General features: G+C 41.5%; 1 protein-coding gene across 1 annotated transcript in view; it reads left to right on the top strand.

Annotated features, from left to right (window-relative positions):
• LOC149802402 (uncharacterized) overlaps window positions 1-14,621 on the top strand; it is a 100,646-nt gene that overhangs the window by 105 nt on the left and 85,920 nt on the right. The window lies entirely within an intron of this gene.

Below are 14,621 nucleotides of genomic sequence, written 5' to 3'. Positions count from 1 at the left end.
CCAGCAGCACAAGGCTGTAAAACAAAAACCAAAGTTGATTTCACTGCTGTCACTTAGAAACTTACCTTGACCTAATAACCTCGATAGGCTCTCTCTCAAAACAAAACAGCACAGAGTTTTATAATACCAATTTCAACGACGGAATTTAGGACTAAAAATATCCTGGATTGGAAGAGCACTACTAGCCTGTGGCAAGAAACCACCAACCGAGCCTAACCACTTTCACCCTTTTCCACGGACAGACACCAAAAACCCATACGTGCAGTGCACGAATCATAATTTAGCACAAAAAAAGCGAACTTAGATCGGGTCCAATCCCACTAGTCGCAGCAAAATGCAACTGAAAACTGAGTGCGTGCTGGGTCCAATCCCACTCAACATAGGCCTTACAATCAGATCGATATGTACACAAATAGTACCTCGACCTGACGGCCCAATCAATAAGTGTTCTGTGAACACATAAAAGCCTGGAGGAAGTGGCACCATTCCTTCCCCCAGGAGTAATCAAAAAGGTGCCAGTAGTGAAAGGGGTGAGATCAGCGTCAATGGGAATTAGCATTAAAAACACCCCCTGGGCGAGATTAGCGTCAATGGAAATTTAACATTAACCACCCTGGGCGAGATTAGCGTCAATGGAAATTTAACATGGGCAAAAAACCCTGGGTAAGATTAGCGTCATGGAATTTAACATTGGAGAAAGGAAAAAAAGGAAATATTGAGATTAGCGTCAAAGGCATTCGAACAATGGAAAAAAAAATATCGATTCTAGGGACAAAGGCAATTGAACATGGGGAATAGAGTTTGGGTCTGTCTAGGGACAAGGGGAATTGAACATGGGAATAGAGTTTGGGTTTGTCTAGGGACAAAGGGAATTGAACATGTTAGAAAAAAAAACTACTTTAGGGACAAGGGGAATTGAACATGGGATTTTTTTTTTTTAAAAAAAACATTTTATAAAGGGGTAGGCAATTGAAAAGTCATTCTCTTTTCGAGAAATATGGCTGGCCCTGAAAAGGGCCTTTGGTTTCTTCTTCTTCTTCTGCTTCTAATTTCTTTTTTTTCTCCACCAACTTCTTATTTTCTCACCTACACTCTTTCTCTTCTTTTTTTTCTCCTCCTCTTCTTTCTTCTCTTCCTCCTCTTCTTCTTTCTTCCTCTTCTCATTTTCTTCTTCTTTTTTAATTTTTTCATTCCATTTTCTTATTCTTATCCTTTCCTCTTCATCCTCCTTCTCCTCCTTTATTTCCTTCATCACACCACTTATCATGTCCTTTGCTTTTCTTAAGTTGTTAATCTCCATTTTTACTCTATGCGGACTATAAGAATAGTGGTCTTCATTGAGTCGTACTAGCATTTGTTCTATCATGCCAAAATTGTCAAGGACGTCTTGCAATGTTTGAAATTTATCGAGGTGGTTCGAAGCCATCTTCTCTGTAGAATGGTTTGAACGACGAATACTGTGGGTTCTTATCCGAAAAGCGTGGATGTGAAGGAAAACATCCCCCTAAAACATAAAATTGATATTACCTAGATCATGACCTAACATCGTGCGGACGTGAAAGAAAACATCCCCTACTTTTCTCATTTCATGTAATATACTATCCACATAAGTGAAGCAACAATAAACTAACCCCAAATCTACTATTTACACACGCAAATCATTAAAACAAACCCAAATCTACTATCCACACAATGGTACGTGAGCTGTTACAAAACCCTAACTATACTCTCCACATACGCTAAGAAACAATAAACAAAATCCATAATCTACTATCCACACAATCGTACGTGAGCGGTTACAAAACCCAAAATATACTCTTCACATACGCTAAGAAACAATAAAGAAACCCATAATCTACCATTCACACAAACTTACGTGAGCAGTTACAAACACAAACACACAAACACATACACTCGCACTATGAAAAAAGAGTTAGTGTTTATATTCAAACTACTCTACCTACACACACACACACACACACACACACACACACACACACACACACACATTGGCAAATTGATGGTTATTTCTTTTCTAGAGTATTGGGTAGCCCTGAAAAGGGCTGTTTGTTTTGGAACTTCATGGACACCTGGTTAATGGTGGCACCTTCCAGGCCTGGCGCCACATACACATCTTGTTTCCCAGTTGCTTTTTACTTTTTTGGGGGAGAGAGCAGAGGCAGGATATGTGGCTTCAGAATCCCACTTTTCGGTTTCTGGGATTCTGAAATTTCTTCTTCTTTTCTCCTTTTCCTCTTCCTCTTCTTTGTATCTTCTCTCCTCCACTTCTTTGTATCTTCACTCCTCTTCTTTGTATCTTCTTTCCTCCTCTTCTTTGTATCTTCTCTCCTCCTCTTCTTTATTTCTTCTTTCCTCCTCCTCTCTCATCCTTCCTTCTTCCACAATGGCCTCCGCGGCCAGTTCGTTCAACAGGCGCCTGCCATATTCCAGATGCACATGAAGTTCCAACAGTTTCGCCAGTCTCGTGTTCATTCTGGTCTTGATCAATCAACAAGGGTAGCTGGACAGCCGAACGAGTTTCAATTTATACTAAAACTGCGGACGTGAAGGAAAACATTCCCCTAAAAAACATAAAATTGATCTTACCTAGATCATGACCAAAAAACAACGCGCGGACCTAAAAGAAACACTCACTCACTTTTTTATACTACCCATTCCTATTCTAAAAAATTTTTTCATTAATCACTCCAATATACTATTCACATACGCAAAGCAATTCAATCAACCCCCCCCAAATTTATTCTCCCCAAACCTCAAACAGCCAAAAAAAAACATGATCTTAATCTACTATCCACACCAACGTACGTGAGATGTTACAAAGACAGACACACAAACACATACCCTCACACTATAAAAAAGAGTTAGTGTTTATATTCACACTACTCTACCTACACACATTGGCAAATTGAGCAGCAGGGGGGGGGGGGCGAATCGGACATTTTGTCCAATCGTTATTTTGCTTAATTATTACTTCTGCACTCAGCGGATCCGGTGTAATCAGCGCTGGTAAAAAAAAAACGACGTCGGTCCATCCTACACGATGGTGACGTCATTTGGTTTAATTAACACCTTCTGCGCATCGATCCCCAGCGTCGTCAGCGTCCGGTAAGCACATCGACGACCGCGTCGATGTCATCGCCCCCCCTGCTGCTAAGTGGTTATTTACAATGATCTTACAAACAGAGTGATCACTAACTCCTCCTCCTGTAGATCAATTAGGTTATTTGACTGATCGGTGAGTCTGAAATTAATTCTCGTTAAAAACCGATTATGGCATCTCATATAGACCGGATTAATCGGACTCTCAACTATTAAAAATCCCGGAGGGGCTGTTGGTGAAAATGAATAAAGGATATATCCCTGTTGAGCTTGATTTGATTGCTTGGTATCTACCTGGTAACTCCCTTCGATAACATCACACACTAGATTGATTGCTATCACCGATGCGATATTTACGTTGTATGGAGCAATATGCATACCATCATCCCCGTTATCGTGTCTGAGGATATGAGTTGATGGACTGAGAAAATCATTAAGAGATTTTCTTAGTTCTGGCGCGTTGTATCCTGGAAACCTAAAATTGGGTAAATTGGCTTCTATAATATTATTCTGGGTTAGAAATTTTTGTTTATTATCATCGCTGTTAGCGGATATTATCCCGACGATTCGTTCATTGATATATTCCATGTCTGATATAAGTTGATTTAACACCTCAACGTGTTTTCGTTCTTTTGTTTTCCGTAGCTGTTCTAGTTGTGATTGGCAAATACGATTAATCTCGGCAAACGCATCAGTGATATCATTTAAATTGACTACGATCTCGACGTCTGATTCAGGAGTTTCCTTATATATAAAATACCAATACATGGTATTCCTGTCTTGAAATATAAACCAGCTGGGTAATAACGTGCTTTTTATAATAGACCAACTATCTCGATAACTGGGATTAATCTCATGATACGATTGCTCATTCGTGTGAAATTCCCGCGGACTTTCATGAGGTGGATTCTTAGGCCATCCTAGTATGGTTCTTATTGAACTGTTATAAATATCAACCATATACCCCGGTGTGCTTATTTCAATCGTCGACGATAACGTCGGTTCATGAACCGTAATAGCGATTTTTGATTCCTTTCCTGTGATCGATTTTATCCTGCGTTGAAATTCTTTATTGATTTGTTCTATTTGGTATGACCCAGTTGGTATTGTAACCTCCTCCCAGTCTGGGGTCCCATCGGGTTTATTTGTCCGTGCAAAAACCAGCGAGTTATTAGGTTGTTGTCCGTTAAATGCGTCCGCTCGGATATTAGGCCAACTGTGATATATTCGCAATTTTGCCAGCGCTATTTCCTTCACTGGAACCGGCGATGGGAAGTTCACACTGAATTCGGGTTTCGTTGACGTTATCGATATCATACTTGTTTGTACCGGAGTGGTGTTCTCCGCGATCCGCTGAAGTAATTGAAACCCTTCGGGGTTCAGCGACATTATTATTATTCGTTGTCTTTAGTGTCTAATTTCAACAACCAGAGCCCATTGAAGTGGTTCCGGCTTCCAGTTGAAAATCCTCGATTTTTGACATCGCGGAGCTATACAACTGGACCATCGTGGAGAATTCAACATCGGATACGAACAAATTATCAATCGATAACGAGATCAACCCGGATAATTTCGAGTACGCGTCGGATACTATTTGATGTTTTACTGTATACTCGTTGAGTTTTTTCTGAAAACACGATGATATCTTCCTAGTGATTGCGTTGGCGACTCCAGCAACTGTTGTCATCGCGGAGACAGCGATTGGAACAGCGATCGGGGCTATCGTGGTCACCGTGGATAAAATAACACCGGTACCGGCTACTATACCCGACACCGAGTACACGACCGCGTCGATGGTGGTTATTTTTCGGCGGTATTTTTTTATTTTTGCACGGTATTGTTCGGAAAGCGTTTTCAAGTTTGCGGAGAATTCTTTTGCGGTATCGAATCGATATTGATGTGACGTCGGTGATACCTCTGATTCAATTTCCTTGGTGGTCATTTTTATTTTAAAAGAGCTAGTGTTTTTAATTACTTAGATTCGCCGCAAATTCCACATACCATGTAATGTTTGCCCCGGCTAGATTTCTATCAACGGCATAAATTGTAAACTGTTCAGTTGCGTTCTTGTCTATAATTGTTGATATTGTATTGTTAAATCCGGATGAACTCGACGATAATATATTAAACTGCATCATTGAAACCAGTGTCAATCGATAAATACCCTTGACAGTTGCGGTAATATTTACTGTATTCTGTGTAGGAGTCCAATCGAATGATCCATGCCGAATTGTGTATACTGTGTTGATGATGTTCTCATGAGGGATTTTTATTTTTTCGAATTGCTCTGCTACTCTCGGTAGTCCGTCTTTAATCGCTGTAACATCAGTTTTGATCGCTGCATTATTAGCAGCGAGTTTAACTATTTCCCTCCAATGCCCGCTCATACCTCTTTCGTTCGCTTCAACATAGGTTTTGAGCGTTATTATTTCCCCTCCATACGCGTCTATACTAGTTTTGACCGCTGCAACATCAGTTCTGAGCGTTATTATTTCCCCTGTATGCGCGTCTACATTATTTATGATCGTTGCAACATTAGTTTTGATTGTTTCTATTTCCCGTGTATTCTCGGTTATACTTTTTTTGTTCGCTGCAACATCAAGTTTGATTGTTCCTATTTCATATGTATGTACGTCTATACCTTTTTTGTTCGCTGCAACATCAGTTTTGATTAATCCTATTCCCCGCCAATACGCGTCTACATTTTTTTTGTTCGCTTCAATATCGGTTTTGATTGTTCCTATTTCCTGTGTATGCGCGTCCACACCCTTTTTGTTCGCTTCAATATCAGTTTTGATTGTTCCTATTTCCTGTGTATGCGCGTCCATATTATTTATGATCGTTGTAACATCAGTTTTGATTGTTTCTATTTTCCGTCCATGCGAGTCTACATTATTTATGATCGTTGCAACATTAGCGCCGATTATTCCTATTTCTCGTTCATGCGCGTCTACATTCCCTTTGCTCGTTGCAACATTAGTTTTGATTGTTTCTATTTCCTGTCTATACGCAATGATATCATTTATAGTTATTGTGATTTCATCCGGCCTGGTATTTTTTTTTACCAAAGAATTTATCAAAGTTGTCATCGATCCTGTTAACATTTTTTCGTAACGTGTAAAATTGGCCCGACAGCGTCGTAAACTCCGAAATAGTATTCTTTATTGTTGCAAGATTTGGTTCGGTTACCGTCGGGGTCCCAAAAAAACTAGCGGTAGTGAGTTGTATATCGGTGACAGATTTTTTCACCCGCGCGTCGAATTCGATCATAGATATATTCAACGATGTAAGTCTGTCTCGAACGGATGTTATCTCATTCATCACCTCCGATATATGTTTACCCGGTTTGAGTCGTCCGTCGCCGGTATACAACGCGATAGTGCCATTGGCGACATTAGGATGTCGTATTAAAACGTCATCCAGCGACACATTACTGGATTTCAATTTACCCTGGCGGTCTTGAAATACAACTATTTCACCTGGGTCAACACTTGTTAAATTCAACGTATCAGCGATTTCATCCTCGATTAGTTTTTTTTATGTCATCGGTGGTAGGCGTTTCCGTGGGCTTTTTCAGCGCCGAAACCGGTCGTCCCCAAATATCAATCATTATTATCTAATGTAATTGTCTCTAAATTTCCCACTAGTGTATTCGTTTACAACCACATGAGGTGGTTTCCGCGATGATGAAATCGCCGCGAGTACGTTCAATACCTCGCGGCCACATATCGGTGGGTCACTTAATTGCTGTGTTGGCAGCGTGGAATAAAAAACCCGGGCTGAACACGCCCGGGTTGAACACGCCCGGATATACCGCATGAACTCTTTCGGCGGGGCTAACCCGTATGAATCAAAATAGACGATCGCACGCGGATCAATCGCGTACGCAACCCAATGAGTTCCCGCTCCGGAGGACCCATCGAGGTTAATTATGCCGGTTTCAATATTCCTTGGTGCCGCCGGTAATTGATCCCTCATAAAAACACCTCTGAAGTTTTTTATCGCTAGCGCGTTTGCGGCGTCTATTAAATCAAAATTAGACATTGGAGTCATAGACTCTTGCGTTAATAAACGGTTCCCGGTAGTCTTAGACCCTTTCCCGAGTACCATGAATACGGGGTTCCCGGTAGTCTTAGACCCTTTCCGGCCACGGGTCGTTTTTTTTTGTAGCCTTTCCCGGTTGCCTTCTTTAATGCCATTCCCGCCGCGGTACCAACGGCTCCTAACGCCGCCGCCTTAGCCACTGCTGGGGCCGCCGCGGCAATCAACGCTGGAATCGCAGCTAACAGCGGAAATATCCCACCGGTCTTTTCCATGTTTTTAATTGCTGCGGCTGAAAAATCTATTTGAACACCCTTTTTATTCTTCATCGCATCATTGAAATGTTTTATTTGACGCGTCGTCAACGATATCTTATGATTACCACCCGCCATCTGCGACGGCTTCAGCGTTATTGTGGTTCCGCATTGTTTAGCCGACTTTGATCGTAATTTCCTGACTTGACCATCAGTCAACTCTACACTGACGACACTATACGACATTTTATTGTAAACGCGTTTATGCTTTCAATTACATGTTTTCCACTGGCGCATCAACGATTCTCATTCGTCCACCAACACCTTCTAGCAGCATTGATTTATCGCTGAGGATGACAGCAACCGCTCTGTAATTAACACCACCCGGGGCTATACGAGCTCGGAAGTGTATATCAACGACGGATTGTCTCGTTAAATCAAGATGTTCCAACGAAAAGTAATAAATCGGATACAGGTTTTTAAAATCAAGTTGTGATATTTGCAAACCAGTGTCGACGTTTTGATCACGGCCCATATATGACAGCAATCGATGATACACACGTGCGATATGGTTGTCGCTGTAATTAAGATGTATATCCTCGGATGGTTCCTGTTGTCCGTTTATTCTCAGCGAAACATCCCTGACTCCTAATTGATCAAATATCATATGGCTGTGTTCTTGACTGCCCAATCGTTCCCTATTCTGTAGCGCTATGAATATATGACGCGGGGCTGAAACACCCTGTTTTGATGCTAGGTGCCATGTAAACGTATCGGCGACGTTATCCTCTTTAGCATCAGTTGTTACCGCTAGCCAACTCAACAGCGATTTCCCTCCCTGTTCCATAAATGCTAACAATCGTGCTTCCGTGGTAACTGATGGAGTCAGCACCGGCATCCACAATGCCATTTTAGTTAAAACGACTTTACCGGCAGCGACGCCAGCAGCACGCCATATTGCATTGTTATCATCGCCCCTTCGCGTCAGCGCGATTGTATGCTTAGCCCCATAGATAACCTTCCTGACATTTCTGCAGAATCCAAATATGTGATGGAGTGGAATCGCGCATGAAAACTTTCGGCGTGGTCCTTGCAACATTCCTACTCGTGTTGCAAACCCTAGATTAAAATTATCGTTAGTACCTTTTATGATATTGAACTCAGCGCCCGGTCTTACCCTGCGGTCTGGATTGGCTGCTTCAGCTTGTGGGTTAGTTGCGGTATCTCTTTCCACCAGCACGTTGATGTACTGAAGATGATCAGCGTTATTAGTGGTGTCCTTTGCGAACATTATAGATGGGCCCGCCGATCTTGTATAATCATCCGAGTATCTCGCCAACCCAATTATCGTCGTTGCAACATCAACCTCGCGTTCTATTGATTCAATTTCTCGCCCGTCAATAAGATATCTGGCGCTCTCAAATAACGCCATGATACCGTTGTTGACGGAGCCAACTCGAACACGATGGTCATCTGCGTATGGTGCATTATCGGCGGCATTTGTCACGAGTTCTCCCTCGATTTCGATAAACGCTTCACACGGCAGAAAGTATTTACTGGTATCTTGGACTTGAAGTTCAATTCGCGATCGTAGGTCAGGTTGCGCTGCATAATAAGAATAATATTGATAATCACGGACAGAATCATCCCTGCGCACTGGGGCATCCATATCAAACGCGGGATCAGCGGTACGCGCAAACATTTTATTATTTATCATGTTGGTGTTTTCAATTGCGATTTTTTCGTCGTAAATTCTTTGAATTTAAACCACTCCCCGCTATCGCGTTCATCAGCGCGTTGGTTGCCGCATCGGCTGATGGCGAAGTCGCCAACGACGGAGTCGTCGCCGCCAACGACTCTAATTTTTCTTCCACGGCGTTATTTATTACTTTACTGACATTTGCAGGCATCACTGTCGTTGATGGCATTACCGGTGGTTTCTGTTTTCTTTTTGAAAATCTCTTGGATTTCACCAATGACATTAGTTTGTCCCGCGCGGCTGAAAGCGTCTTTCCGGCAACATCTCCAATGGCACTAATACCCTTATCACGAATAACATCAATAGCCTTCATCCCTAATTGTTTGGCTAACGGCGCTACTTTTGGAGCCATTCTTGTAAATAACCCCGCAATGGTGCTACCGAGACCATCTCCATAGTACGCGCGGTAAACAGGCAATCGCGAGTTTACCACGTAGACGAGTACTGGTTTATCATGGTTGTAGTGTATGATCATCCTTATTAAAAACACCAGTTTTCCAATTAATCATCCACGAGCTCGTCTATGAGCGTTCGATATGCATTAATGTCCATGATACCGCCTGCAAATAAACGCTTGCAAATATCAGCAGCCTCATTGATTATTTCCGTAGAGTTATTTCCGGCTCGTTTTCCTCCAATTAGTACCTCTAGCCGTGATATATCACTGAGAACACTACCAGGACAGGTAACACTAGCGTTTTCAACTAGACCACTACCACTTGGATACCCCTTTCCGCTTGTTCTTTTAGAACCAGCTTTTTTTTGACGTTTTTCTCGGACTTCTCCTTTTTGCTGTTGTAGTATTTCTTGTTGTTGTTGTTGTATATCATAATCATTAATTCCTTTTCTAAATTCTTTATATCCCAATTCTTTTGTATGCAAGCGATCAACCCCTTTATTCGTTTTATACAACCAATTAATCCAGTCATCTCGTTTTATATTACTGTTTTTATACTCGTCTTTTAAAAAGTCATTTCTTGAATAATAGCTTTGAGCGGCAAAATTACCAAAAATCCTATAATCGTCGGATTTCAGTAATTGAGGTCGTTTTATTTGTGTTATAGCCTCTTCAGTGAGTTTATCTATAAAGGGAACCCCTTTTTGAGTGGAAATTTTTTGAAGTTCACCAACATCACCCTGTTCAGAATCATCAATATCAACTAATCGTTCATACTCTCGTTGGGTTTTTATATCACTGGAAAGTTGTTTTATCCGTTGCTGTGTTTGTTCTGTCTCTGCTGCTATCTTTTCAAGTACAGGAAGAAGAGGCGCCTCTTTCCGTTCGCCCTCCTTAGGAATATCTCCATATATTGCTCGTTCTGTTGCCGCTGTAACATCCTTAGTCGCTTTAGTTACCGGGGCAAATAACTGTTCACTTCCAACAGCAAAATCAGTTTGCATTTGTTGCTGCGTTTGAAGTTTCTCTCTCACTCTATCTCGTAACGGTATAAACTTTATAAGCGCTGCTAGCCGCTCTCTGGTTAGCCGAGTAGTAAGTGATTCACCTACCATTATTGTAAATTGATCCGCAATTTCAAATAAAATTTTCCGCCGGGTCTTTCCATGGTGGCAGAAATATATCGTGTCATTGTGTACATCACATATATATAATGTTACATTTGTATGCCGACTTCGTCACGCGACGTGGGCACAGGTAACTTCAAGCTGAGGCTCCCCACAGGGGTTTCGTCTATGATCCTCCTAATGTTTTTAATCTTACTAGAGATCTCGCGGCGTTTTTCATAAAGCTGCCCGAGCTTTTTTCGTATTGTTTCAACGGCAGTGAATAACCCAATGAATACGCTTACGTCATTGCCATACAGGTTCTCATTAATTGTATGTTGTAATCGTTTTATAAAAGAATACTCGCGGGCTAGCGTAAAACGCCCTCGCTTCGATTGCTCGTTTATAGCCTCATAATCGGATAATATTTCCTCGCTGTTGAGCCTATCAGATAATACAATTCCTTGATTTTTTAATTTTGAAATCTCAGTTAATGTATTATTGATGTCTTGGGGATCCATATTCTTATAAACATCTTATTTCTAATATCAAAAATTTTAATAAAATTTAAGTTTAAAGTTTAATAAAATTATTGGGGGTCATTTTTGACCCCGTTTTTTGTATGGACAGTACAATGCCGTAAATCTCCACTCGAGTGTTGTGGCAGATTACAGGCATACATGGACAGTACAATGCCGTAAATCTCCACTCGAGTGTTGTGGCAGATTACAGGCATACATGGACAGTACAATGCCGTAAATCTCCACTCGAGTGTTGTGGCAGATTGCAGGCATATACATGGACAGTACAAACAATGACGGGGGCGTGGTTTGCACTCAACCGAACCAAAACGCAACCCATGAAAATCAATCATGGTTGCGTAGTTGGAAAAAACCAACCGCGCACACTATGAATGATAGTGTGGGCTGCGTTTTGGTTCGTTTTGAACTTCAACGAAGGGGGCTTTATCCCCTCCCCCCCAATTATATAGAAAAAAAAAACATCTGACCGTTTCCCGCCAGGCAATTGCCCGCTGCGAGGCGCGAACCCGTAAATTGTTGACTCGAGTTTCATAGTCAAACATGTTTGCATTGGACTACGGACCGCACCTAACAAATAACGAGTTTTTAAAAAATATAAGCACGTAATGCGTTCCAGGTGAACGCGCATAGGTAACTTATTTACATTGAAACAGACGACTATTTGCAAATCACGTGACAGCATAACTCTATCATGGTGACTTCGTCATACCCTCACGAGTTATCCCCCTTCAAATATGAAAATCGAATTCTATGTCCGTTTTTACTTGAGAAAGCTGTTTGATATACTCGTTCTGCAACAAATCGTACTGAGGCGCTACAAATGTCAAAATATTTTCCTGAATCATTCATTGACTGAAATATTTTTTCCTCGTGCGTTGACGTATCAAATGATTTGACGCCCCTTGCTGCTTTTGAGTACTTACCAGTCTGGCCTTTTTTAATATTTTCACTCTGAGAGATAGCTTGCAGATTACACAGTCTGTTATTTTGATAATTAGAATCAATGTGATCAATAACGAGACTATCTTTGATCAATCCGTGGAAACATTCATAGATGATTCTGTGACAGAGATATTTTTTCCCTCCAGCAGTAAACATTAAATACCCGTGATTGTTTTTCCATCCAACCGGCTTCTTCAGTCTGCGGTTTCTAACAATACCGTCGCGAGATGCCTCGTAATTGACGAGCAGGGGATGCGGCTGAAATTCTTGGTCCATTTATATAATAATACTACTTGTCTAATTTATTATTTGGTTTAATTATAAATCTTTCAACATAGTCTTGGGGGGTTTTGATGACGGAGTCAGCGGTGGGGTCAATGACGGCGTTTTTAATTCGTTTGTCATAATAGCGTTTTAGTTCCCTGTATCGCTTTCCGCCACAATTAATACACAACTGCGATTTTCCTCTTACACCAACGTGACAAACCAAGCACGGGAGGGGGCCAAGAGAACCATTACGAACGCTTTGTAAATGATACCCGCAGAATTCACCTCTACATGATTTATTGCACGGGGTTATCGACCCAATCATCAACCATTTGCATTTATTCATTATGCTATATTCTTTTATTTAAATACTTGTTTTAATTATATGGATGAGTTTGAGAGATTAGCAGTAATTAAGCCCTGGAAAAATATTAAGTTCAATCTCGATAGAGTCCTCAAGGACACACCAAAAGCGTTAATAAACGATAAAACCCTGTTGAGTAAAATACGCGATTGTATCAATGAATTCAAACGTGATGGTGCATCTCATAGTTGGTCAACATTTCGAATTGATGGTGTTGTTGATGCTACCATGAACGACAACCGCGCAGCAATGATAATATCACAACTTGACGGTAAAAGGTATTTCTTCAGAGTAAAATTCATTGTCCGGGTGGAATCAGGCGATTGGATCATACGTGATAAATTTGAACCAGTTCTCAGCGACAAGAAAACAGTCATTGTCAGCCGCGACTCCAAGCCGGGGTTGTTAACCGGAATTGACAGACCATACTATGAACGAGCGTATCCTGAAACAGCAGTTGTTTATGGAATATACCCGTTAAATAAGAAACCTGATATCGGAAAACTGAAACCGATGAAACAGTCAACGGGGATAAATTGTGTAGCAGAACGAATAATAGAGCATTTTACAAATGCATGTCGAGGAAACAAATTGACTGATTTACGACGTAGCAAAATCAACCAGTGGGAACTAACCGTAAAAGAGCGTGGAGCGACCATCAGCGACATAGCGAGATTAGAAACGTCGTTGAGATTTCCAATAACCGTTACAACGATAACCGGTGAAGTATTATACGAATCGAAGTATAAATCGAAGGGAGCCCCAATCAAAATTATTGATCATAACGAACACGCATGGACACCCGCGATCACAATATTTCCACGGGATAGAACAGTAAAGTATATACCCGAAGAATTCTCCCGGGATGGTTTTCTCGCGGAGACGAAACTATTTGATGCTATTGCCTACTTGTGTAAAAACGACCCTGTATCAGTGTGGTTACTTTGCAGCGCTGAAAACGATGCGGATACCTTTGATCAGTTTGTAAGACCAAACGGCGAATTATATCGCACTGAAGCATTTCACAACAGGATGAAAAAAACCGCCATGGAATTTGAAGAGCATGATGAACAACTGCTAACAAATTGTTTTACGATTCCATCGGTTGTAGCTCATGTTGCAGCAAGGAAAAATGCGTGGAGACCAACGCGCAAGGAATTTCTGCCGGATGTACAATCCAGTTGTTTGGAATACTATCACGGTGGACTATGGAACACTGAATACAGCCGCGACGCTATGATCTCGGTTGATATGGTTGCCTGTTATCCAGCGAGTTTTCTCGGGTATGGATCCGCCGCTGAGTACTTTAGACGATTTGGACACCCCAGTCATGAAATGACTCGTGTTGCTATTAATGGACCACTGCCTGATTTTGATTTAACCGGATTCGCTCGCATAGTATCATTTGAATTCGCGGCAGGACTCCATCGCTGTTGCTATATTTGGATCTGTAGACACATGGCTGAAAAGAAGTGGCTGCCAATAGCGCTGCTACGGTATATGATTGATTGTAGCATGCTAGTTTCGTTGATTGTCAGTGACGCGATTATATCATACCGGGCACAGACTGAAGTCTGGTTACCAGAACCGGAGCGTCTAGATAGCATAATTGACGAGTCCAGAAAAAACATTGATGCCGACGAGGAATATATCATCGAATGGTCCAGGAGGATATTTAACCAACGAAACCGCGAGGCAAAAGATCTCGGTAGAAGAATAATTGGTAAGTTCACACAAGGTGGAAAAAACCACGACTACAAACGATATTGCTCACGGCTGATTATAGATGACGCAGAATATGATTTCGTAATCAAGGACGCAGTGGCAAA

Source organism: Sinohyriopsis cumingii, chromosome 3, assembly GCF_028554795.1.
Source record: "Sinohyriopsis cumingii isolate HCF-2022 chromosome 3, ASM2855479v2, whole genome shotgun sequence".
Taxonomy (NCBI): domain Eukaryota; kingdom Metazoa; phylum Mollusca; class Bivalvia; order Unionida; family Unionidae; genus Sinohyriopsis; species Sinohyriopsis cumingii.
Note: the sequence above shows the minus strand (reverse complement) of the source record. Positions and strands in the feature narration are given on the sequence as shown.